Source organism: Chelonia mydas, chromosome 12 (assembly GCF_015237465.2).
Source record: "Chelonia mydas isolate rCheMyd1 chromosome 12, rCheMyd1.pri.v2, whole genome shotgun sequence".
NCBI classification, from domain to species: Eukaryota; Metazoa; Chordata; order Testudines; family Cheloniidae; genus Chelonia; species Chelonia mydas.
This window is the reverse complement of record NC_051252.2, coordinates 19,543,724-19,569,846: the sequence shown is the minus strand read 5'-3', so window position 1 is coordinate 19,569,846 and position 26,123 is coordinate 19,543,724.

Sequence of the window (26,123 nt, the reverse complement as noted above, 5' to 3'; positions counted from 1 at the left end):
CCGAGGGCTTGTTTAGATAGAAAGTTAGTATGTGGCAAGCTGGGGTGTAGATCTACAGCATACTAGCATGCCATCTGCTAATTGGCCATGTGGATCATGCTAACACACATCCCGAGTACCAAGTGTGTCCCTCGGGTGGTGGTGGGTGGGGGACTCTCCACATTTGGACAGCTCTAAATAATGAATAAAGAGATGTGGACATAATGTTCACGGGGCTGGAAACCTCACCATGTAAAAATAAGCTTTCTGCAGAAATCATAGCCAGGAGCCATATCAGTATGCAACAAGCGATCAACTTCATGCGGACAACATGGTGGGCATTAGTCAAACCCATAAAGAAGCCCATGTCTAAGCCCAGGCCCTTGCTCATGACCAGATCAGTAATGAAAATCAGATTTTGGAATGTGAGAACAAAGTATGAAGCTACTCAAACTACTCAAATAATTAAAGAAATTGATAGATCTTGATGCCCTTGGAATCAGTAGGTGTAGATGGACAGGTTCAAACAAACTACATTTTAGAGAAACTAATAAGACCATCAACTACTCCAGGCATATGGATAGCAGACACGAAGCTGGTGTAGCAATTTTAATGTCTAATGAAGCCAAGCAGGCCCTGACTTAGTGGGACTCGGGCAATGAAAGAATCATTAGAGCTCGCATTCAGACTAAATTCTTCAGACGAATAGTCTTACAATGCTATGCACCAAACAAACAAAAGCCATATGAGAAAGAGATGCTTTTTATGATTTGTTATAGGATATAATGCAAAGGTTGGAAGGAACAATGATGGGTTGGATGAAGTTTTGGGCAAGTGGAGCAGGAGTTTGGACCAAAATGACATGAACAATTAGTAGAAATTTGCAGTCTGAAGAACCTATTGATAAGTGGAAGAATATTTCCTCATAAAATACCCATAAAGTGACCTGAAACTCCCGAGATGGCACTGCAAAGAACCGGATAGACCCCTTCCCTAAAACGTTTTGTAGCTCATTGGCAGATGTACATGCATACAGGGGAGCTGATGTGGGCAGGGATCATAACCTTTGTTGAATTGAAGATCTAGTGAAAGAATGAAGAAGGTTAAAAGACAAGTGTGCACCAACAGCACACAACTAAAAGATCCAAACATAAAAAGTGCTTTTCAACTTGAACTGAAGAACATGTTCAGTGTTCTAAAGAAGTTAAACGAAGAAAAACAAAACATCGATACTCTGTTGGAAAACATCAGTGTGTGCTATCTAGAAAGCGCAAAGACAGTTCTAATAAAAAGGAAATGGATTAGTGATGCTCCTTCAGCAGTCATGGAAAAGTAAAGCAAAAACTCATGAATACTACGACACGTGAAGAGACAAGCAAGTGACAAGAAGAATACAGTGCTCTAGAGAGAGAAGTAAAAAGGTGTGCTAGAAGAGATATGTCAAGAGGCTGAAGATGTTAGCCAAAGAGGTGACCTTACAACTTTGTATCAGAAAATTACACAGCTAACATGAAACTTGAGGAGAATTGGAGGGAGATGCACTTGATTATTTTATTTGGGTGTAAATCCAGAATAACTCCACTTATGGACAAGAACTAGGTCTGTAGAGTTTAGCGGGAGTTTGGGGAACAAAAGGAAGGGAGGACTGGACCCTGTGCAAGTTTTCAAATTCAATTAGTGTCAGTTTAATCTTCTTTTCAAAGCTATAGTTGCATTTTACCATTGTTCCTCTACTTGGCATACAAAACAAATTATTATTTATCAGTGTTTCACTACATATGGCTCTGGAAGTATTCTAAATCTTTTTCATTAGTTAGCTTTTTCTTTATTTAGGTACTACTAGTATTTATACACATGCACATTAGCGTAACCTTTTCTTTTACCTCATTTACATTTAAAAATTATGGCACTAATTTAATTTTCCCAGATTTATTCACTCTTAATTAATTCTAACCACTCCAAAATTTGTTTTTTAAAATTCTATCATCACTATTTAAACTTGAGAAGAGACTTCTAATTGATCTAAATTACATATTTAAATTCATCTTTATGAGTTGCAATTCATGTAACAGAGAAACTTATTCAATTTGTCCCTAAAAAAGTCACCTATGTAGGTAATTTAATTGTTTTAGAATGTATAAATTAATATGATTTACAAATTGACACTTCAGTGAGTTTCTGCCACTGATTTTTCACCTTAACTAAGATATATTATGTTTTTCCATTGTTTAAAATTTGTGAAGTATTCCCAAATAAAAACTTAATTCACATCCATATATGGTATTACTAATTCACAAGGTATCCCCAATTCACATACTACTTCCCCAAGTAATTTTTTAAAAACTATTTTTTGTTTGTTTATACCTTTGCACTTCCTGTTTCCAGCCTGACAGGAAGCAAGAAGTACGTGAAATGTTGTATGAAAGTCTATTTGGATCAGATTTGAAGACCATAATTCTGATTTTGCCTGCTTTATTCACATGGGGGCCACAGACAGAAATAGAACTGGTTTAAAAAAATCAGGAAAACACAAAATTTTTACAAAATGGCCCCATATTTAGGTTGACATTTCAAATTTTGGAATTTTTCAATCAGCAAAAAGTTGGTTGAAAAATGGGAATGATTTGTCATGAAAATTTTCATTAAATAATTCATTTAGTTTTTTTCTTTAAAAAATCCAACTTTAGAAAATTTCAATCAGCTCTATTCAGAAGTGAAGAATGAGGCTTTGTTACCCACTACCACAGCACTCCCTTGTGTCAGGACCTGGCAATGCAAGGACTCTAACTCTGTAGTACCCTATTGTGTCTTGGTTCTGCAACAGTCTGCCATCTCCATGGCCTATTGCTCCAGCTAGGTCAACTGTCAGTCCAGTCCCCTTCCAGGGTTAACAGAAAACAAAGTCTTAACTCAAAATTGCCATCTAGACATTATAGTCCAGATTATAAACACTAGACCTACCTAAAGATCCCAGGCCAGTCAAGGTTAAATCCAGTTCCTCTCCTGGCATCATCCAGGACTGGCAGCTAGTAAAAGCAATCACCTCCTTTAATCTGACTTGCTGAGTTCTGATTGGCCTCTTCCTGCTCCCAGCCTTTTAGGTGCCAGGGGCCAACTCTCGCTGGTTCTGCCTGCAGTTTATCATGGGAGGCCTCTCTAGGCAACAGTGGTCTGAACTTTCTGCTATTCCCTTCCAGCAGGGCATCTTCATACTACATGGTATGCCAAGAAGGTGGGCAGCAAATATCTGGAATAGTGTTAGAACCATTATACACATAGGCTTTAAGGTCAAAAGAGACCATCATGATCATCTAGTCTGACCTCCTGCACATTTGTAAGCCATAAAACCTCACCAACACACTCCTGTAAATAGACCCCTAACATCTGGCTGAGTTACTGAAGTCCTCAAATCATGAATTAAAAACTTCAAGTTCAAGGGAATCCACCATTTACACTAATTTAAACCTGCAAGTAACCCATGCCCTATGCTGCAAAGGAAGGTGAAAAACACCCACTAAGTCTCCTTTACACCTGCTTACACCCACTTAAGCAATGCATAAAGTACTAAAATAATGTAACTTGCAAGCTGATGAGCTAGATGAAGGCTATTTGTTTAGTATATTTTTGTACTCCTTTATTGCCAAAGCTTTTGTTTCTTTCAGAAGCTGTCCAAATCAAACATGCTGTGACATAAGGCTAACAATATTTATGGGTTCTCTGAGCTCTAATGAATACACTGTAAAGAAAATTCTCTGAGTCTAATGTTTAATACTTCACAAGATGCCTCAGTAGTTAATGTTTTGTGCACTTGAAATTGCAATGAGATTATTGGAGAAATTCAGCTGCTGACTATTCCATCTATCTAGCCACCTATGTCACTGGCTTAAATACCCCATCAGAAGGGCTTAGTCTCAAGAAAACAGAAAAAATAAACATGGACTGTCTTTGTGAACCAGGAAAGCTAAGCACATGAATGGTTCCTTCTGGAATGGTGTTGATTATAGAGCTACATAATTTGTGCTTGCTACTATCCCTTTTCTACTACTGACATGAACTCTGACCTAAGCATTGGAGATTAAATTCAGTTTGCATGCTTATCCCACGTTTACCACTATGCCACCTCTGAAAACTGTCAGTTTTCCCCAATATCTAAATGATGTATTTTTTTTAGTGATGTTGCTAGGTGAGTGATGGCCTCATTAGCACTAATACTCTTGTCCCACAGATGAATGGACTGTGTTTTTTCTACTAAGCCGTCTATCTACTGTACTTAAATATATCTCTGTTCACTAAAGGCTTGATTGATTTTGTAAAATAAAAAGACTAAAGTTGTCATTTTCTGCATTCTTCACTATAGCTGCAGTGTTCACGGTACAGATGGCCTTTCTCTGTTTCCTGAACGTAACCCTCAGATTTTCCAAATCTTTAAAGCATGCATTTCCTTTATTTTGAATGAACTTTCTAAATTCGTTAATCGTTTTAGACTAGTAACCAAAACATGCATCGGTCTCGGTGACTTTAAATCATGACAGAGTTATATGGAGGCAATATTTTAAAGTAATGGCATGTCAATTACTTGTTGAATCACAGTGGATATATGCTTGTACTACTATTATCTTGGTTATCCACAACAGGATTAACACTATGCAATGTTTTCATTTGCCTAAGACAAAATTCCATCTTAAGTTTCCCAAGATGCACTGGGGTAGGGGAGGGGAGTGGAATGGAGCAGGACTGGCACAGCAGAAAGTCCATGAACCATCCTGACAGCAGATAGCAGGATAACACAAGATAGCTCAGCAACACACCATTCTGCTGCTGAAAAATGGAGCCCCCTGAAACCCACTTAAGCCCTATGGCCAAATGCAGCATGTGTATGCTACATAAGCATTTTACATTGTGGGCCTGACCATCTCCCAAGCTAGAGAGTCATGCCCTTTTGGGGCTGTGGAGAGCCATCAGGCTTGTTGTCCAAGCTCCTTTACTCCTGCATAGTTGGCTCCCTCTCTCACCTTAGCATGTGACCTCAACTCAGGATTGTAATGGTTTCCATCCGGGGCATTTGGGCACTCCTGTAATACAAATAAGAAAAATTTGCATTTTCCAGGGCTACATGTTCATACTGCAGAGTTTGGAAATGCTCTGGGAGTCTGGAAGTCTGCAGGTTTATACTCTGTGTTATTACCTGTCTACCTAGTGAGTCAGTGTAAAGTGACAGTTTGGATGATGGCTTTAATGAAAGCACCACTCAGGGAAGCCTCCCCCAATTATGCAGCAATACTGAATGCTGTCTCTACATCAGATAATGATTGGCCAGTGCAAGGTTGCTGGGAGGAAGGCACTTAGTTACACACTGCAGGGATAGGTGTGTATGAAAGACAGATGGAAGTAGTTACAGCAATAATTTGTGTAATGGCATTATTCAAGAAGACCACATTGCCCAGTGTAACCCACAGAAATGTTATTCCCCTTTTTTATTGTAATGTACTATGTTCAAAATCTAAATAGATATAACTGACATCATTCCATACACAATTGAAAATAACAGTATGGTGATTCTATTAACATTATTTTTTTGTAAACATCTCACATATCCCAGGTCTGAGTTAACTTGCACCAGCCACCACTTTGGTCCTGCAGCAGCCCACAATCCAGACAGTACAAATATGATAAAGCTACATTTGGCCCTCCTATTACTGGGGTGCACAGAAGTTGCCCCCATGACTCCAATCCTACAAAGGGATACATATGGACAGATCCTTACAGCCATTCAGGGTATGTCTATAGTGGGGCTGGTGCCATTTCCAGCTCATGTAGACATACCTGCCACAGATCTGATCAAATCAGTACTAAAAATGGAAGTGTAGCTGTGGCGGTAGAAGCAGCAGGAGGGGCGAGCCATCCTGAGTATGATCCCATCTGAGATCCAAGGTACAAACTTGGGCAGCTAACCCTTCACACCACTCATGTTAGTGCAGCTAGACTTCTATTTTGAGTATGCTAGCTACTTTTGGGGGAATTCTACACCACTGCACATGCACAGAATTCATGACCTCCTCAGATTTTTTTTGCTTCCCCACAGAAAAATGACTTCTGACAGGGAAGCAAAGGGACGCTGCAACAGTAGTCATAGGCCCTTGCCCAGCAGTGCAGACACATTAGTTCAGGTGCCCAAAGCAGCCAGTAGAGATGTAAATCACCGCCGGGGGGAGGGAGGCTGGGCAGTCGTGTGTGTGTGTGAGAGAGAGACATATTCTGTCTCTCTCGCTTGCTATTTTAGCACACTCGGTGTGGAGGGGCAGGCATGGGGCAGGTAGGCACGGGGCAAGCTCTATCCCCTCAGGCAAAGCAGAATGTAGCAGCCTGCCTGCTTAGTGAATTGTACCCATTGTTCTTTGTGAATTCCCCCATGAGTATAAAACAGATGTAAAAGTTTTAAGGCTTTTTTACATTGACAGAGTGGTCTAAAGGAGCCTTATTGTAAAGGACAGTGTGGCCTTATTAATGCTCATGGTGCTTTAGTGATTAGAACTGGTCTAAACTTTTGGACTGAAGAAATTTCCTATCAAAATGTGCTCCATGAACTGTTTGCTGCTTACGTTTTTGGAGATGGTCAGTAGCCAGTATAAATTGTGAGTTGTGATTCCCCAGCCTTCACTTGCTCTTCAGTTGCCTATAATGTAACACTGAGCATATGGCTGCAAATATTTGTGCTGACTAATCATTAGAAGTAAGGTGTCAAACCTAGCTACATTTCTATTAGACAAAGGGGGTTTGGGAATTTCCTCCCATGCTCCCCACTCCCATTCTCCATCCATTGTACTGTAGTTTAAATAAATTACCAACATAATTGAAACTGACGTGATTACATTGCGTTAGTTTGACAAATGGAATACGCAGAATTTTAAAATACTGTGAGCAGAATTTTTAATTTTTGGTGCAGAATTCCCCCAGCAATGCTACCAGAGTTGGAAATTGTAGATTCCTTCTCTAGTATAGACATACCCTCAGAGTCCCATTATATTCAGTGCAGGATCAAGGCTTAAATACCCTACGCAAGGCCACAGAGAGAATTATTGTATTATACAGAGCAGTGTGGGAGCCAGATTCTTCATTTCAGGGGGAGCTTCACAATTTCTTCCATTCCAGAATAGAATCCCCCCCGGAGATACAAATTAAGGCTATGAAGAGATGTAAATAGAAGGCACAAAAGCAAGAAAACCAGCCCCTTTCCCTCACGATTTCCTGTGCTGTAGCTCTTTTCCTTATCTTTGTGTCCAGAATGTGTAAATACTCTATTACTGGATATAATTCCATAGTATTTTTATATATCTTTTATTGATTAAACCAGAAGATGACTTTCCATACCAGAAGCAGGTCTTTATTAACTAGAGATGTAAGACTGTCAGCTCAACAATCTGAATACTTCAATAAATACTTTTCCTAGCATTTCTGTCCATAAAATGAGATTCCTTCAGCAGATTTTATTTTACAGCTGAACAAACAAGATATCTAACAAAGCTAAAGTGGTAACAAAACAATCCCTTTTTTTCTTCATACCGCAATTCTTCATTTACAGTATCAAAGAAAGGGCTACAAAACTCTGGCAGCCATTGTATACATTTAAAATAAATCTTACTTCAAGGAAAGGTTTTCAAGTTCACATCAAATCTATAAATTACATTGTGAAAAGAGAAAACAAGCCTTAGCAAACTTTCACACTTTTGCTATTATTGGATCACAACAAAATACAATACAATCCTGCTGATGTCAAGTATATATGTTCTGCAACTGAGGTGAGGGGAACACAGAAATATAAACCCAATACTATCCACAAGCCCAGAAAATCTATAGAGAAACTGCAGCACACTATGACACATATTTTACGATTTTCTTGTCAGAAGCCTCCTAGAGCTGTCCAAGAGTCATCTCATTTTGGGCTGCTTCCTACAAACACTTAGTCTTGGGAGTGTCCGTATTCATAGGATTAGTCCTCTTGATTTCAGTGGAACTACGCCTTTGAGGAAGGATTTTCAGGTGAGTAAGGATTTGCAAAAGGGAGCCCTTAATTTGTTTTGAACTTGAAAAACAAGTATATATTGTAGTATATGGGCTGGGTAATTACCACAGATGAAGCTAAACACTTGACTACATTTGATGGTAGCCTCTTCACAGATTAAGCAGCACATTTCTTTTTCTGTAATTCACTATCCACATAAGACATCTCAAGGAGGAAATTAAACATAAGGTTAATAAACCTCATATTTTTACCAGTGAAATCTCTAATAAAAATAATAATTAATAAATAATATAAAAAAACTGTCCAAAAGAGGGGCTATAAACTGTAAAGACCTCTGATACAGAGACAGCCACATTCAAATCATATGATGTTTGGGAAGGGTTCTGATAAATTTACCTATACAAGCACCAGGAGAATTTAAAAATGACTGTTCTTATGCAAGGTAAAAACAAAACAAAAACCCTTGATGCTGTAGGGCGCTGAATTCCCTCAACTCCCAGGTAAGCAGGAGTTGTGGGGATATGATGGTCACCATCTTGGCTGACACACTGCAGATTGAACCAGGAACCTCCAGAGATAAAAATAAACTGCTACAGATTGACCTGAAGAGCCAAGTCTCCCTACTTAGCCGGTAGCAGACTCATGTGCTCTGCAAATTGGGCAATGGATGCAGATCTGTAACATACACTCACCAGTGGGTTATAAGTACTTATCATCACAGGATCAGAGCTACTGTGGGAGACTGGATGCCTGCTAATAAGGCCTGTTTAAATCCTCCGATTCACTGGTTCCAATCCAATTTTGGTGATTGTTCTCTGATGGCCTGGGTGGAAGTCAAATCTCATTCTGGACTAGGATTTCCAAAGGAGCCAGATGGGAGTTGGGCACCTAACTCCCACTGGTTCTTTTAAAATCCCAGCCCTAGTTCCTAATGAACAGCACCACTAAAGTTAGAACTAACTGTGGCAGTTTCACTGGAAAAGCCAAAGAGTGGATGGCCCTGGAGACAAATAATTTTCTCACTATTAAAAATGATCCTCTCTGTGAGGATTTTACAATACGGGCTGGAAGGGGAACCTTGTACTGCTGCTAACCAGGCTGTACCTATTCTGTGTCTAAACACAGGACTTCTGTCCTCAGGCTTCTGAACTTTTCATGAGAGCTAAATTCACTTAAAACCACTTTAGAGCAAAATGACTTCTACTTGGAAATGTAAGAGTTATTTTTTATAGCTAGTTCATATGAACCTGAATGTCAGGTAATGATTCCATTACAACCAAATCAAAACGTACAATAAAATAATATACTGGACTAACAGCCAGGGTATTATAATTTACCATCATACATATTGGTAAAATAATGTACTTATGTAATACAAATATATATAACATCGTATATTGTCACTAGAGAAGTTGTTTTTTAAAGCTGGTTTACTAGCGAAAACCCTGAATTTTAAACAGGTAATTTGCACTAGTCAGAGGTAGCACAGAATAGAAAGTGACACACAACAGATGCTCGTTCGATTTCCTATTCAGATCAACTGTTAGAATTACGTTTTCTCTCGAGGGGTGGCTTACAGGTATCTCACAACTATTTCTGTTTTACTAGTATTTTAACTCCCCATTTAGCTACAAAGCATCATACGGTATATTTTAAAACAAACGTATCCAAACTGAGCTAGTTCAATATCACCATTGCTCCTTCCCCAACAGTTTTATAAAAATGTATGTTACAAACCTTGTTCACACTGCATCCCTTGAGTGAACCATTTATAAAATTTAGAAGAGAGATTTATTTGAATCCATGTATAGACTATGTTGAAGGGTTGTCTATTAGTATATGAAAAGGTGTAATAAGACCACATCTTTCAATTTTTACTCACATCAGTAGATTTAACTGATTTCATTTTACTGGTGTGGCAAAGATTGCAAGACTGGGTACTATGGCCCCAAACCTGCAAATGCTTATGCAAGTGCTTAACTTTATACATGTGAACTCAATGGCACTACCCACATGTGAAAAGTTAAAAATGTGCAAAATCAAGGCCTATCTTTGTTGGAAGGACTGCTATGTAGCAAAGGTGTCAAGTGTAACTCTGAATTCTATCTTCAAGTTGTATATTTTGTTTTTTGCCATTTTGTTTTTTATATGATGTTTTTTGTTCTTGGGGTGAGATTAAATGCTAATGAATACTTGTTTGCAGTGTTGTAGCTGTGCTGGTGCCAGGATTTGAGGGGTGGGGGTTGGTGAGGTAATATCTTCTATTGAACTAACTTCTATTGGTGAAAGAGCTTTTGAGCTCCACAGATCTCTTCTTCAGGACCTGTTAGTTCAATAGAAGATATTACCTCACCCACCTCATCTTTCGCAATTAATACTTGGACAGTGAACATATAATACTTTAAGAGTTCAGCATTTTGAGTTTGAGAAAAGAACCCAATCCTTCAAACCCTATTTTGTGAAAATTCTTTATACATGTGAGCAGTTCTGAAGTTGGGTATTCAAAAACTGAGACCCAAAATCTAAGGCTGTTTTTGAAAATTTTAGCCTAGGTAATCAATCTTGTTATGTCCATGTCATCAAAGAATATATTAGATTCTATTCAATCTATTTTACCAGAGGGGCACATGAACATATTTGCATATTTTGACTCGAGGTGCAAAAAACTTTGCATGTGTCTGCCACTATCAGAAATATCAATTGTCTTCATCTATAATACATTCATTGGGTAATTGTAGGGAATTTGCAAGGAAGGGAATCTAATACAGTGACAGCATTAAAATGAAAAAGAATTAGTCTTTCTCTAGGTGCATGAAATGTGTATCTGGAATTTTAATTCCTGTCACAATATTTGCATGGTACCAAGCAGCTGATCTAAACTTCTTTAAGGGAAAAATTACCTTAAGTCAGGCCGAAGAAAAAATTATATTTTTCATGTCACTGTGCCTTACCCAAAAGTGTGTTTTGTTTTACTCATTTTACAAGGCTGTACAGGATTTGTTGTTTATCAGTCCAATTATTCCAAAACAGCCTACCGTAAATCTGAAAAAACAAGTTCTGAATAGTGAACAAGCTAAAATCGGTGGATCTAAACATTTTTTAACCAAAACCTCAAAAGCTTAAATTAAATCAACTTCTTATTACTCAAATTCCTTCAAGCTCTGAATCTCTCTCTCTCTCTCTTTAAGAGAGTGGTCCACCAGCTCAGTCAGCTGGGTCAATACCTGACTTTTTTTGATAATTTCAAACATCTCATTTTATGCAGGTCAAAATGGGCCATTTTGTTGGAAGCTTTCCCCCCATCCCCCTTTTCTTCATAAATGAAATTCTAGCAAAACTGACCCAATTTTGTTTTGATTTTGACAGAACTGCATATTCCAATGGAAAATGGTTCCCTCAAAGTTCTCCAACCAACTTTACTTTTTTCACCCACACACTTCTCCTCAACACTCTGTGCATCTGATATGCCCTTTTATGCTCATGGACTCCCCCATCTCCCAGCTACAGCTTTGAAAACATACCCCACAACGTCAAAGGGAAAAGCATGATTGATCAATTTGCTCTATTAAAAATAAATTAATAATAATTGTGCTTGTGGGCTTTTTGCATGATAAAAACCAGTGTTTGTTCTGATTGTTTCCTCTCAAAAATATAGAGCAGTGTGTTCATTAGAGACACTTACCATGCCTGAAACGACAATAGATATTAATCCAATATATAAAATAGCAGGGTACTACTCAGCCAACTAAAAGCAGCAGCCAAAGTAAGCAAACTAATAAAGGCCAGATTGAATCTGGCCCGTACATGAATCAGAGGGTGTGGATTGGCATCTGGAGTCATGCTCCACCTCCATGTTTTACACACTTGGGCCAGTCAGAGCCCCTGTGCTTGGTCTCTGCTTCTTGTGCATGCACCCAGGTTTGCAGAAATTCCCAAATGGGTTGGCAGGAATGAGGATGTGGTACTAGCCCTTCTGCACTGGCCAATCACTGGGATGAGCAGGATGCGGCAGCTAACATGCAACTGTTGCCCACCTGCTCTCTAAGAGTGGGATTATGCTTCCTGGAGGCACAATCCCTCCCTGAGAACCCCATAAACAGTGCAGCTCTGCCTCACTCCGGAACAAGCCTCCAGTCCTGTACAGTGTATAGAATTTATCTTGCCATGTATCTAAGCAACTGAACAGTGATTCTGCCCTTGTAGAAAAGCAAGAGGTTCCCTCCGTCCCAACAGTTTATACACAAAACAAACTTTGATCCTGATCAAGTTGAGTTCATATCACTGTGTCTGATTAATAGGAGGTGATTTTTTCCCTACTCTCATCATGTAGTCTTTTTGCTCACAGATTTAATTTAGATTAGCAAAACAAAATGGTACAGAGAGTTAGCCAGATTTCAGACAACATCTAATAATTAGGGCATCTTATTCGTATTCATTTAGTACAAGTCAAGAAGGATTTCCCTTACAATGAATTTTAAGGAGAGTGAACACATGAGGTACAGTTAATTCTAACTTATGGAATGCAGTGTAATTTTATGTTAAACAGAACAAATACCAAGTATGGTTGGTAAATTTTCCTTACACTTAACTTCCTGTAGTCCTTCCCAGTCAGTGTGTGTTATAGTCCCCCCACTGTGCCTGATTCACACAAGATATGAGTCTGTTACAGCTCCAGTTAGTGAGCCTTGGCTATAGCAGCTTTGGAGTTCTCTTGTTCAGTTCCGGGTATGTGGGCCAAGATGGTGGCAGTCACATAAGGCGCACATTTCTATATGTAAAATACTCATTTCATGCCAGACATCAATGAGCGGTTCAACTGACAACTTCTAAGATGTAGTTATTCATTTTCAATACAAACACAAACAACATGATGAAAATTTGGGAGCAGCATAGTATACACAAACAATAAAGAGTACTGCACTGATTGTACTGGCCTAGGGGAATGAGATGGTGGGGAGAGACTTGACAAGAGGAAGGGCCTCACAATTCAAAGATCCTGCTGCATAAATTAGATCTAGTCAGTCACCTGGGACATGAAGCACTGGTAACAGTATTATTCCTCTTCCATTTAAAAGAACACCAAACAGTCCATTGGATGTGTTATTCTGACCAGTAAGATTCCCTGAAGCCATGCTTACATTCAAAATTGTGTTACTGTTTTCTCTCACATCATGTAATCCTTTCCCTCACAGATTCAATTTAGATTAGGAAGAACAAACAAACAAACAAAAAAACCTGAATGTTCACCAGTTTGTTCAATTAAGGCCTGTAATAAGTCTGTTTTATTGTCCATGCTCATGTGGTTTTCAACAAGCGGGAGGAACAATGTGTAACAAATAATTTATTCTGTACAATTTGCCTCTCCCCCCCATCCCACCCCCAAGCTTCTCATTTGTGGTCTATCCTGTGGTCTATGGGTGCAGACGGCCCTCTGTCACTGGAATTGGTGTGGGTCCAGTGCTCAAGTTGAGGGAAGAAAATCTGCAAAGAGCACAAGAAGTGCACACAAGCTGCGTCATGCAGACTTCAGACATGCTAGGATATTAAGAATGGGGCAGGAGTGGACTGGGAAAGGGGCAGGGCCAGAAGGTGGATCCTTTGTCCTTCCCTCCTGCCACCCATCCCACACAGAAAAGGGATGGTCAGACTATTCATGCTAATGTCACAGTAAAACAGCTATTAGACTGGAGTAATAGCCCCCAGAGTAGGTTTTTTCCTGTCTTGCAGTGTAGCAGTGAGGATCAATCAATGAGACTGCTCAAGTGCTTAAAGATAAGCAGATATTTAAACCTTGAGAGGGGACAGAGTGCTTAGCACCTTGCAGGCTCAAGCCTCTAACGTACAACCCAGAAACTTGTCCCTTAAGATAGGTTTCTCAGGCTCCATGAATACACTTATGAGAAGGATACACAGAAAACCTGAAGCCATGTGAACCTTGCCTAGTTTTTGGTTATTATATTGCAGCGGTAGAGCTCAGAATAGGTGAGTGAAAACTTTCTCTAAATCTCATGGAGGGAGCTTTTGCGGATACCTCTGCCCACACTACAGTCCCATGAAATCCATGGGTGAAATCCTGCTCCACTGAAGCCAATGGCAGAACCTCCCACTGACTTGAACAGGGACCACATTTCGCTCCATGCGTCTTATTTGATTTTGACACCGAGCCAGGCAAAACTTTTTTTTGACTGAAACTGAACTTTTCTTTGAAATGTTGCGTACGCTCTGAGTCCAAAGGGAAACTGCAGCTGAATGGAGAGAGGAGCAATGCCACCTAGTATGTAAGGGAATTGTCCTTTAGCTGATGGAATAGGCACCTGTGCTTTCAGAGTGGGAGGCTCTGGAGTAGGAGTTTTATGCCCACTGTCACTGAATCATTCCAAGTGGCCATGGCGTACAGTGTAATGAAAACCATGAAATCCTAGGTGGCCACAGATTGGTTACCATATGCTTATTTGAATATGGATGCATACCCAGAATCCTTTTCTTTCTGACAGCTATTTCCAAGGTCGGATGGGGATCGCCTCAAATGGCAGCTTGGGACCAGATAACTGTCATACTCTAAAACCTCATGGCAAGTCCTGAGAAGCTTCAAGCTTTCGTAGGACTGGCACTGCTCTTGCTCACAGTGAAACCAACGGGCATTTCACTATGGACTTCAACAGGAGCAGGCCCTTAATTTGCATTTATTCCCACCTGGCAGCAGCAGGTGCAAAGGCATTAGGCTGAGATACCCAGCTTTTGAGCATTTAGACAGTGCGATGGATAGGGAAAATCTTTGGGATTGTGAGAAACACAAGAACAAGCAATCCAATCATATTAATTGAAAGTATTCTATATATAGAATAATAAATCTGATAGCAAAGAATACAAAGAAAATGCTGTATCTGCCAAATAGCAAGGAGCTGAAACCTGCAGACCAGACAGATTTGCCAAGGTTTTTGCATAAAAATCTATAAAATCCAGCATATCCAGGTAATAAGCTTTATCGTGCAGAAGAGCACAAAAAAGAATACAAGATTTAAACTTCTGGTGGGAAGAAAGTAAAATCCGAACATAGACAAAAAGCATTTTAATGAAAATGGTCATATACATATCAAACGCTGGTACATTATCAAAAAGAAGTCTTGAAGCAAGGAAAATCTGAGAATTCTAGACACACAAAGGTGAGTTTCTAAATAAAGAGAAGGAGAAGAAATTAGAAGAATGTAAAAATATGGTATTTATTAATTATTCAGGTATTTATAAATGGCAATGTTGAAAGCAAAGAGGGGTAGAGGACAGGGCAATTGTCTATAGTTCATTCCTAGGGCCATCTGATTAGAGCATCAATGTTTAGTGAGAGAAAACTAAGGGAATTAGGAAACGTTAGGCTGAAAACAATCGCTAAAACCATGAAAGAATACCAGATTGGAGCCTGTGGTCTCATGTTGTTGCCATAAGGGAAAAGAGCAGGAACTGTGTGGGGAATTAAGGTCTTAATACAAAATGGAGTGAGGTCATGAAAAAGGGAGGAGCAAAAGAAGAAGAGACTATGAAATCATATTTTAGGAAAAACATATGGGTGAAAATGCCATTACCAACCATATTTTTCACACACACACACGCACACACACACGCGCTAGTAGTGGTCTTCTCTTTGGGCGAGCTATCAACAGCATCACCTACAGTGCACTTCCTCACCTTCAACTTTTTTGTCTGCTAAAATCTCTTAAATAGAATTAGGATAACTAATTTATCCTCACTGGATGCCTCCTACCTGACATGACCTCCCTCACATAAGGAATTAATTTAATTTCTGTAAATTTTTACTCTGACAATCTACGATACAAATAGCAAAATTCAATTTTTCCCTATAATTGGCAGTTAATGATTAATGCATGACCCAAAATACCAGACTTCAGCTCAAAAGGGCACTTACATGGTTAAAATCCAGTAAGGAAAAGCTTTGATGACATTTAATTGAAAGGTCAATGTTGAAAACTGCCTGAATTCAGTGTCCATAAAGATAAATGTATCCAATTTCAAGTTCAATGAAAACACAGAAATTAATTATGTCAGTTGTCCCATTATAAATCCCACATAATAAGGGTAATTCATACATCAATGTGTATGTGTACACGTACACACACACGCAAAATGTAAACCATTAAGAGCTCTTGAAAATAAAAGAAAGGTCTAGCATCGCCAAATTTATATAAAACTTCCAAATAACTCAGAACCATCCAGTTGTGCACTAGTTAGCCTATGTAACCACATGATCTTATTATTGTTACCCTAAATAGTCCCCTTATGCTTCATAAAGAATATGGTACAGTGTAGAATAAAGGGTTTGGAATAAATTCATTGACATGAGTTCGTGAAGGCTGAGTAACTTGTGAGTGGCAAACCCGCACGTGAGTTATGAAGGTGATCTCATAAGAGTTGATGAGTGACTACCAAATACATATCTCCAGCTAGCACAGATTTGTTAGCATGATAAATGTGATAATTCCACGTTAGCAGGTTAAAGACATTTAAATCCTTCACAAAATAACACTAATAAAAATGCTCTCAGCAGGAATAATTATTTAATCAAAATGGGCTGCTTAACTGTACATTTAAATTTGAAAAATCAAGGTCTCACAATAGCAGTTTTGTAAACAAAGGGGAATTGTACTCAGCAAGTTGCCTTTGAGAAAAATGCTCATGTTGGTCATGAATTGAACATAATAGCCCCTTTGCACCATACAGAATTTCTGGCTTCTCCTAGGCAAGAGCTGTTCTAAGAAAAATAATTTGAATCTTAATGTTTTTGTGTTAATTTAAAGTATGCAACTTTCTGGAACTGAATTAAAAGAACACTTTGCCATCTAAGCACCAACATAGCAGGAAAACATAATTTCTTTACCTTACATACTGATGAGACTTTTTTGCTGTTATTGAACTTCAGTAATATAAGTGGTATTTTCCTGGGTGCAAATTTCAATCAAAATTTTAAAAAAAATTTGCAGGTAAATCATGCAGTACATTAATAAACTATGTAATACTAGTAAATTTGTAAATCTGTCTATCTAAGCTACTTAGATGGCCCTCCAACACCTTAGCTTTTGAGGACCATGTATTTAGCCACCCATCCTGTGAAGTAGGAAAGTTCTATTGTGCCCATTTTACATATGGGGAAGTGAGGCACAAAGAGAGCCTAAGGCAATGATTTCAGTGACAGTCAGGCCCCTAACTGCTTTTGAAAATCCCACTAGGTGCCTATCTGCATCTTTAGGCACTTAGATATCGTTAAAAATCTGAACTTAAAATGGCTTTGCAAGGTCATATAAAAAGTCTATTGCAGAGCAGAGAATTAAACCCTGATCTCCTGACTCCCAGGCTACCATCCTAACCACTGGATCATTTCTGTAAATTAATACAACTGCAAATGTTACATTTTGGCCAACAAAAGGGATTGACCTGAGGCCCTCAAGAGCTGAAAGCAAGAATCTCTACAATTCTAGCTGAAAAGGCAAATCCTTCCTATTCAGAGCTGTAACAAACCCATATGCTTTGTGGATTGAGCATAGAGGGGATGTGTAACACATGCTGAGCAGTGAGTTACAGTTGAACCTCAGTTTTACAAACACTGGTCAACTACACACCTCATTTGGAGCCGGAAGTATGCAATCAGGAGGCAGCAGAGACCAAAAATAAATAAATAAATAAAAACAAGAAGTAAATACAATACAATATGGTGTTAAATGTAAACTAATAAAAAAAAGGAAAAGTTGAAGAAAAATTTCACAAGGTAAGGAAACTCTGTGCTTGTTTCATTTAGATTAAGATGGTTAAAAACATTATTTTCCTTCCACATAGTGAAGTTTCAAAGCTGTATTAAGTCAATGTTCAGTTCTAAATTTTTGAAAAGACCACCATAATGTTTTGTGCAGAGTTACGAACATTTCAGAGTTATGAACAACCTCCATTCCTGAGGTGTTTGTAACTCATATTCTGCTGTATAACAAAACAATGTTTTTCATAATACAATCTTGCATAAAAAACCCTAAAAAGAAGTATTTTTATAAATATGATCAATGCTCGTTTAATTACTCTGACTAAATTGGCTGTGCGGCTATACATATATAACACAAGCATTGACTTAGTAACATTTTGGTATGAAAGAAGGCATCCTAGACCCAGATGAATGTTCATGGCGCTCTGCACTTGGCGTACTACCCAACAAGCTTGGTGAAGGTTCGGTGCCTGTATTTTAGTCCTAAGTCCTCCTCAGTGATGTTAATAAACACAGTGCTGTTAACAGAGCAGATGATTTCACACCTTCACAGAGCAGAATGTGTTAGCTTGTTAAGATGACTGGGACTCCTTGTATTCAGAAAGAGAGAACGAAGTGAGTGTTAAAACTTAGGTGATCAATGTCTGCAATAAGAAAAGGAGTACTTGTGGCACCTTAGAGACTAACCAATTTATTTGAGCATAAGCTTTCGTGAGCTACAGCTCATTTCATCGGATGCATACTGTGGAAAGTGTAGAAGATCTTTTTATACACACAAGGCATGAAAAAATACCTCCCCCACCCCACTTTCCTGCTGCTAATAGCTTATCTAAAGTGATCACTTTCCTTACAATATGTATGATAATCAAATTGGGCCATTTCCAGCACAAATCCAGGTTTTCTCACCCCCCCCCCCACAAACCCACTCTCCTGCTGGCAATAGCTTATCTAAAGTGACCATTTTCCTTACAATGTGTATGATAATCAAGGTGGGCCATTTCCAGCACAAATCCAGGGTTTAACAAGAACGTCTGGGGGGGGGGGGGGGGGAGGGTAGGAAAAAACAAGGGGAAATAGGTTACCTTGCATAATGACTTAGCCACTCCCAGTCTCTATTCAAGCCTAAGTTAATTGTATCCAATTTGCAAATGAATTCCAATTCAACAGTTTCTCGCTGGAGTCTGGATTTGAAGTTTTTTTTGTTGTAATATCGCAACTTTCATGTCTGTAATCGCGCGACCAGAGAGATTGAAGTGTTCTACGACTGGTTTATGAATGTTATAATTCTTGACATCTGATTTGTGTCCATTTATTCTTTTACGTAGAGACTGTCCAGTTTGACCAATGTACATGGCAGAGGGGCATTGCTGGCACATGATGGCATATATCACATTGGTGGATGTGCAGGTGAACGAGCCTCTGATAGTGTGGCTGATGTTATTAGGCCCTGTGATGGTGTCCCCTGAATAGATATGTGGGCACAGTTGGCAACGGGCTTTGTTGCAAGGATAGGTTCCTGGGTTAGTGATTCTGTTGTGTGGTATGTGGTTGCTGGTGAGTATTTGCTTCAGGTTGGGGGGGCTGTCTGTAGGCAAGGACTGGCCTTTCTCCCAAGATTTGTGAGAGTGTTGGGTCATCCTTCAGGATAGGTTGTAGATCCTTAATAATGCGTTGGAGGGGTTTTAGTTGGGGGCTGAAGGTCATGGCTAGTGGCGTTCTGTTATTTTCTTTGTTAGGCTTGTCCTGTAGTAGGTGACTTCTGGGAACTCTTCTGGCTCTATCAATCTGTTTTTTCACTTCCGCAGGTGGGTATTGTAGTTGTAAGAATGCTTGATAGAGATCTTGTAGGTGTTTGTCTCTGTCTGAGGGGTTGGAGCAAATGCGGTTGTATCGCAGAGCTTGGCTGTAGACGATGGTGTGGTCAGGGTGAAAGCTGGAGGCATGTAGGAAGGAATAGCGGTCAGTAGGTTTCCGGTAAAGGGTGGTGTTTATGTGACCATCGCTTATTAGCACTGTAGTGTCCAGGAAGTGGATCTCTTGTGTGGACTGGACCAGGCTGAAGTTGATGGTGGGATGGAAATTGTTGAAATCATGGTGGAATTCCTCAAGGGCTTCTTTTCCATGGGTCCAGATGATGAAGATGTCATCAATATAGCGCAAGTAGAGTAGGGGCATTAGGGGACGAGAGCTGAGGAAGCGTTGTTCTAAGTCAGCCATAAAAATGTTGGCATACTGTGGGGCCATGCGGGTACCCATAGCAGTGCCACTGATCTGAAGGTATACATTGTCCCCAAATGTAAAATAGTTATGGGTAAGGACAAAGTCACAAAGTTCAGCCACCAGGTTAGCTGTGACATTATCGGGGATAGTGTTCTTGACGGCTTGTAGTCCATCTTTGTGTGGAATGTTGGTGTAGAGGGCTTCTACATCCATAGTGGCCAGGATGGTGTTATCAGGAAGATCTCCGATGGATTGTAGTTTCCTCAGGAAGTCAGTGGTGTCTCGAAGGTAGCTGGGAGTGCTGGTAGCGTAGGGCCTGAGGAGGGAGTCTACATAGCCAGACAATCCTGCTGTCAGGGTGCCAATGCCTGAGATGATGGGGCGCCCAAGATTTCCAGGTTTATGGATCTTGGGTAGTAGATAGAATATCCCAGGTCGGGGTTCCAGGGGTGTCTGAAAAGCTCTAGATACTGAAGAGGGTTTTCTGTTGTTAGCAGGCTGAAATAGAGAAAGAAAGAAGTAACAGAGATACAAGCAGCTCTGGACCAAGGCTACTGCTGAATAGGTTCTGGGCCTTTGTACATATTTGCTGTTATTGAGCAAATAGTGAGAAGAAGCTATTTGCCAACATTTAGGCAAATGAGAACCAAATTCAAATTTGCCATACCTGCAGTCTTTTGTATTTGCTTTTCATGCACATTTGTCAGGTGAATTGTTTGCAATGAACAGCTGAATCTGTTGTAGTATTCGGTGTACTCAGTAAAAAGAAAAGGAGTACTTGTGGCACCTTAGAGACTAACAAATTTATCTGAGCACAAGCTTTCACCACTGGAGCACCCAAGGGGAAAATTTGGTGGGTGCTGAGCATCCACCGGCAGCTCCCCGCCCCACCCCCAGCCTCAGCTCACCTCTGCTCCGCCTCTGCCTCCTCCCCTGAACGCGCCACCCTGTTCTGCTTCTCCGCCCCCCCCCCCCAGGCTTCCCGCGAATCAGCTGTTTGTGCAGGAAGCCGGGGCAGGCTGAGAAGCAGGCGGAGACGAGCTGGGGCGTGAGGGCGTGAGGAGGGCTGCCCGTGCTGCAGCAGGTAACCCGGCGGGGGGGAGCCCCAGGGGAACCGCTCCCCGCCCCAGCTCACCTCTGCTTCCCTCGGCCTGAGTGCAAAGCCACCGCCTGCTTCTCAGCCCTCCCAGGCTTCCCGCCGAACAGCTGATTCACGGGAAGCCGGGGTGTAGGTGTGTGGGTGGGGGGGGCGCAGAGAAGCAGAGCGGGGCGGTGCGTTCAGGGGAGGAGGCAGAGCGGAGGTGAGGTGAGCTGGGGCCGGGCGCGGGGCGGGGAGCTGCTGGTGGGTGCTCTGCACCCATCAAATTTTCCCGTGGGTGCTCCAGCCCCAGAGCACCCATGGAGTCGGCGCCTAAGGCGCCACTTTTGATGTGATTAGTGAGGGGAGTGGTCGCTCCCCTTGCTCCCCCCCAGCTATGCTCCCCCACCCCTAGGAACCAGACGGACCTGCCAGATGCTTCCTGGGAGCTGCCTCAGGTAAGCACCACCGGGACTCCCCACCTTGCCCCCCAGCAGGTCCCTCTGGCTCTTAGGGGTGGGGTGGACACCCACTACAGTGGCCCACGAGACCCTCCTGGCCTATTCTGGGGGCAGTCAGGGGACGGGGATGGGGGTGGATGGGGCAGGGGTTCTGGGGGGGGCGTCAAGTAATGCGAGGGGTTGGATAGGGCAGGAGTCCCAGGGGGCGGGGGTGGGCAACAACCCCCTCGTGGGGTGAGGAGGGAACCAGCTGTTAAGATTTTGGCAGCTCATCACTGCCCATTACCTTTCTTTTCAAACTTCTGGTACTCAAACCTAACTGGAAGTGGCCTGGCTACTCTAAGTCCAGATAGAGCCTTTATCACATTCTATTAAGTGGTCCCTTGTTGGCAGCCATGAAGCTTCACTGTCATTTTTCTTTTTTTAAAATTAAGTCTCCGCTCCATTTTCCTAGGACCATCTTCTCTCTTCATCCGTTTTTATAATGGCTGAATGCCTTTCTGCCACACATTGCTGCCCACATGTTGCTGTGTTAACTTGGTGGCGGTACACGCTAATTAACCAGACCTGAAACACCTTTGCGAGTGTTTTCCAGGTCTCCTTCTCTACACAATGTGTTTACCAGAGAAAAAATACTTCTTTGTACTCTAGCAGAATATAAATGAGGTGGTGAGCCTAGAAGCAAAGGCTTTTATCTTTCATAGGCTAAAAAGTGGTTTGCATTCTTTTGTTTTGGGTAAAGGCCCAGATTCAAAATTGTTTGCAGGCAAACAACTATAGCAAAAGCCACAGAAGCAGGAGGAATATGTTCAGCAGAAATCACAGCTCTAGCAGCTAAAGCCATAATCTGTATAATACTTCCACTATAATTTCAAGTTTGGGACCAACAGGCTAAAACTAAACCAGAGGGATATTACCACATTTCTAAATGGGATAGAATCATAGAATATCAGGGTTGGGAGGGACCTCAGGAGGTCATCTAGTCCAACCCCCTGCTCAAAGCAGGACCAATCCCCAATTAAAGCATCCCAGCCAGGGCTTTGTCAAGCCTGACCTTAAAAACTTCTAAGGAAGGAGATTCTACCACCTCCCTAGGTAACACATTCCAGTGTTTCACCACCCTCTTGGTGAAAAAGTTTTTCCTAATATCCAACTTAAACCTCCCCCACTGCAACTTGAGACCATTACTCCTTGTCCTGTCCTCTTCTACCACTGAGAATAGTCTAGAACCATCCTCTCTGGAACCACCTCTCAGGTAGTTGAAAGTAGCTATCAAATCCCCCCTCATTCTTCTCTTCTGCAGACTAAACAATCCCAGTTCCCTCAGCCTCTCCTCATAAGTCATGTGTTCCAGACCCCTAATCATTTTTGTTGCCCTTCGCTGGACTCTCTCCAATTTATCCACATTCCTTCTTGTAGTGTGAGGCCCAAACCTGGACACAGTACTCCAGATGAGGCCTCACCAATGTCGAATAGAGGGGAACGATCACGTCCCTCGATCTGCTCGCTATGCCCCTACTTATACATCCCAAAATGCCATTGGCCTTCTTGGCAACAAGGGCACACTGCTGACTCATATCCAGCTTCTCGTCCACTGTCACCCCTAGGTCCTTTTCCGCAGAACTGCTGCCTAGCCATTCGGTCCCTAGTCTGTAGCGGTGCATTGGGTTCTTCTGTCCTAAGTGCAGGACCCTGCACTTATCCTTATTGAACCACATCAGATTTCTTTTGGCCCAATCCTCCAATTTGTCTAGGTCCCTCTGTATCCTATCCCTGCCCTCCAACGTATCTACCACTCCTCCTAGTTTAGTATCATCCGCAAATTTGCTGAGGGTGCAATCCACACCATCCTCCAGATCATTTATGAAGATATTGAACAAAACTGGCCCCAGGACCGACCCCTGGGGCACTCCACTTGATACCGGCTGCCAACTAGACATGGAGCCATTGATCACTACCCATTGAGCCCGACAATCTAGCCAACTTTCTACCCACCTTATAGTGCATTCATCCAGCCCATACTTCTTTAACTTGTTGACAAGAATACTGTGGATTCTGTGTAGAATTATGCTGAAGTTTGAAGCAAGGGAAATTTTTACCTGCCACCACAAAAAAAAGTTATCTTGGTCTTGGTATTCTTGACTCCAATAGGACACTAGTCCCTGTGGTAATATTTAATATACCTATAATATATACTTCATAAATCTAAAATGGGAGACAAATGCAATACCTACCCAAATTAACATATTGTCATGTTTACTCCAGTACATATGACTTGACTAATGGCATATGGAACATGAGGTCTTTATCAAGAAGTATTTTTATCTAATTGTTAGAGCACAGGAATTAGGAGCCAGAGTCGCGGGCTCTGATGCTGTCCTAGCCACTGTCCTCTTGTGTAACTGTGGGCAAACCTCTCTGTACCTCAATTTACCACTCTGTAAAATAAGTATACCACCTTTTCCCCTCCATTACCAGAGATTAATCCATTAACGTTTACAGAGAGCCTTGAGATGCTTTGATAGTAAGATAAGTTGCATTTTTAAAGATATTGTTCTAATAGGCTGTCTAGGAGAGTCTCTGCTTAAGTTGGCTACCATAAATTAGTAATTATTAGTTACATACCTTTGGGGGTGTGTTACTAGTATTATTACACATTGTTTGTATTACTGTAGCACCTAGTATCCTTATTCATAGAAAAGTAGAATAGTTAAAATATAGGAAAACAAATCAGCAGCTGCCAGCAGCATGCTGCTGCTACATTACTTCTTTCAAAGCCCTGTTTCACTGTGATTTACAGGCGGTAACATTAGGTGGACACCCATCATTAGGGAGTTGTTGGTAAGTGTCAGTTTGTTCAATCCTCCCGTTTTGTTCAGTTCCCAGTACAGCTAGCTATTTTTCTCCTCTCTCTCCATCGAGGGCCACCTGCTGATTTGATCTGATACTACTTTGTTTGTCTCTTACTAGGTCAGGGCAACATCATGCAGAAAGCTGATTCAGATTCTTAATGAAAAAGCCTGTAGGTTTAGTGTCAACAGGAGCAAGCAAAATCTCATATCCACTTCCTGTGCCGGTTGGGTGAAATTTTCAAAACCGACCTGTAAAAATTGTGCCTGCAAGTTTTGCATGTGTAAAATGTGTCAATGCAAAACTCCAAGTGTACATAATCAAATAAGACTAAACCAGGAGATTTCAGTGCACAAATGTGAAGTTCGTGTGTGAAAATGGCGGACTTCAGAAACCTTGAGTGCGCTATTTTATCGAGGCCAGTGTGAAACTTCATGGAAAATGTTACCCTACATTGTTGACATATGATTAAAGGATGTCTGTTTAGTTCACTCAAGAAGTTTCATCATTTATTCTACAAAGTTATGGGCCTGAGGCTTCCCTAATTTACACCATTTTAACATGAGAGACTTCAATGGAATGGGTCACATTTAAACTACTACTTGTTTAATCTATACTACTGATGCTTAAACTACTTTGTACTTATGAAGTGAGGGTTTAGTGACATTTCATCCAGCTACCTTAGATTTTTGCAAATGCTGCAGCTGCTAATCTGAGCATTTTTGAAACATTTTCACTTTTGTTGGAGACAAATTCCTTTCCCGTTTGGTTCTAAATAGAAACTGCATATTTCTTAAGTGAGAGTTTCCAAGTCTAATCTATTCAAATAAATAGATTTAATTAGGGTGTCATCATGTAGGATAGAATCCTTATTTCACAATGGGAGACATTTAAATCTGTTTTCATGGAATACATCACTTAAAGACTATGTTTTAAAGCATGCATGATACTGGATGTGCTTTTAGTGATGAATTCAAGAGATCCAAATTCCGAGGAATACTCAGATCACAGAAAATAGCACCTATTCATTGCCTTGTGACTTTAAAATGAAATAATAAACAAAGAGGTATTGAGACCTTCACTGGAAACACTGGAAATAACCATTTTCACTGTTGGGTTAAAATCTAACAGCAGAAGGTGATTTACCTCCATCCCCTTTACATATGATTGATGAACAGGTTATTCTAACTAGTTTTGCTATAAGAAACATTTGTCACATCTGTAGAAGGAGAGAGACTGGCTAACTGGTGAAATCAGAAACCATGATAGGTTTTCTTCCCTCTCCACCCTGCAAACACACCTTAATTTTCATTGCATCCATTTGTATTGAATTTAAATGGCATCTAGACATCTGATAGGTTACTTCCACTTTATCACTTCTACTCATGTTCAATTGCTCAGGGTGGCACATGCTACTGTACCTGCATTTAATGCTGATTTGTTGTTCTGGTGATGAGCAGGCTTTTAAGCAATGTTGACTAGCATTACTACCAAAGTAATTAAGGATATATTGAGCAGCAGTAGGGTATAGTTGATATATATTATAAACACCCATACACCGTAAAATCAAAAACCTACAAATTCAGATTATGTCTATATTGGTTCCTATTTTGATTTTATTTTCCTCGCCTACCCTTCGTATATTCATTGTCTTCATATGTTCATGGTCTTTGGGGCAGGGACTGGGCTTTATGTGTATATTCAGCACCTCATACTAGAAAGTCACATTCTTGGGCTCTGATGCAGCAAAGCTCTTAA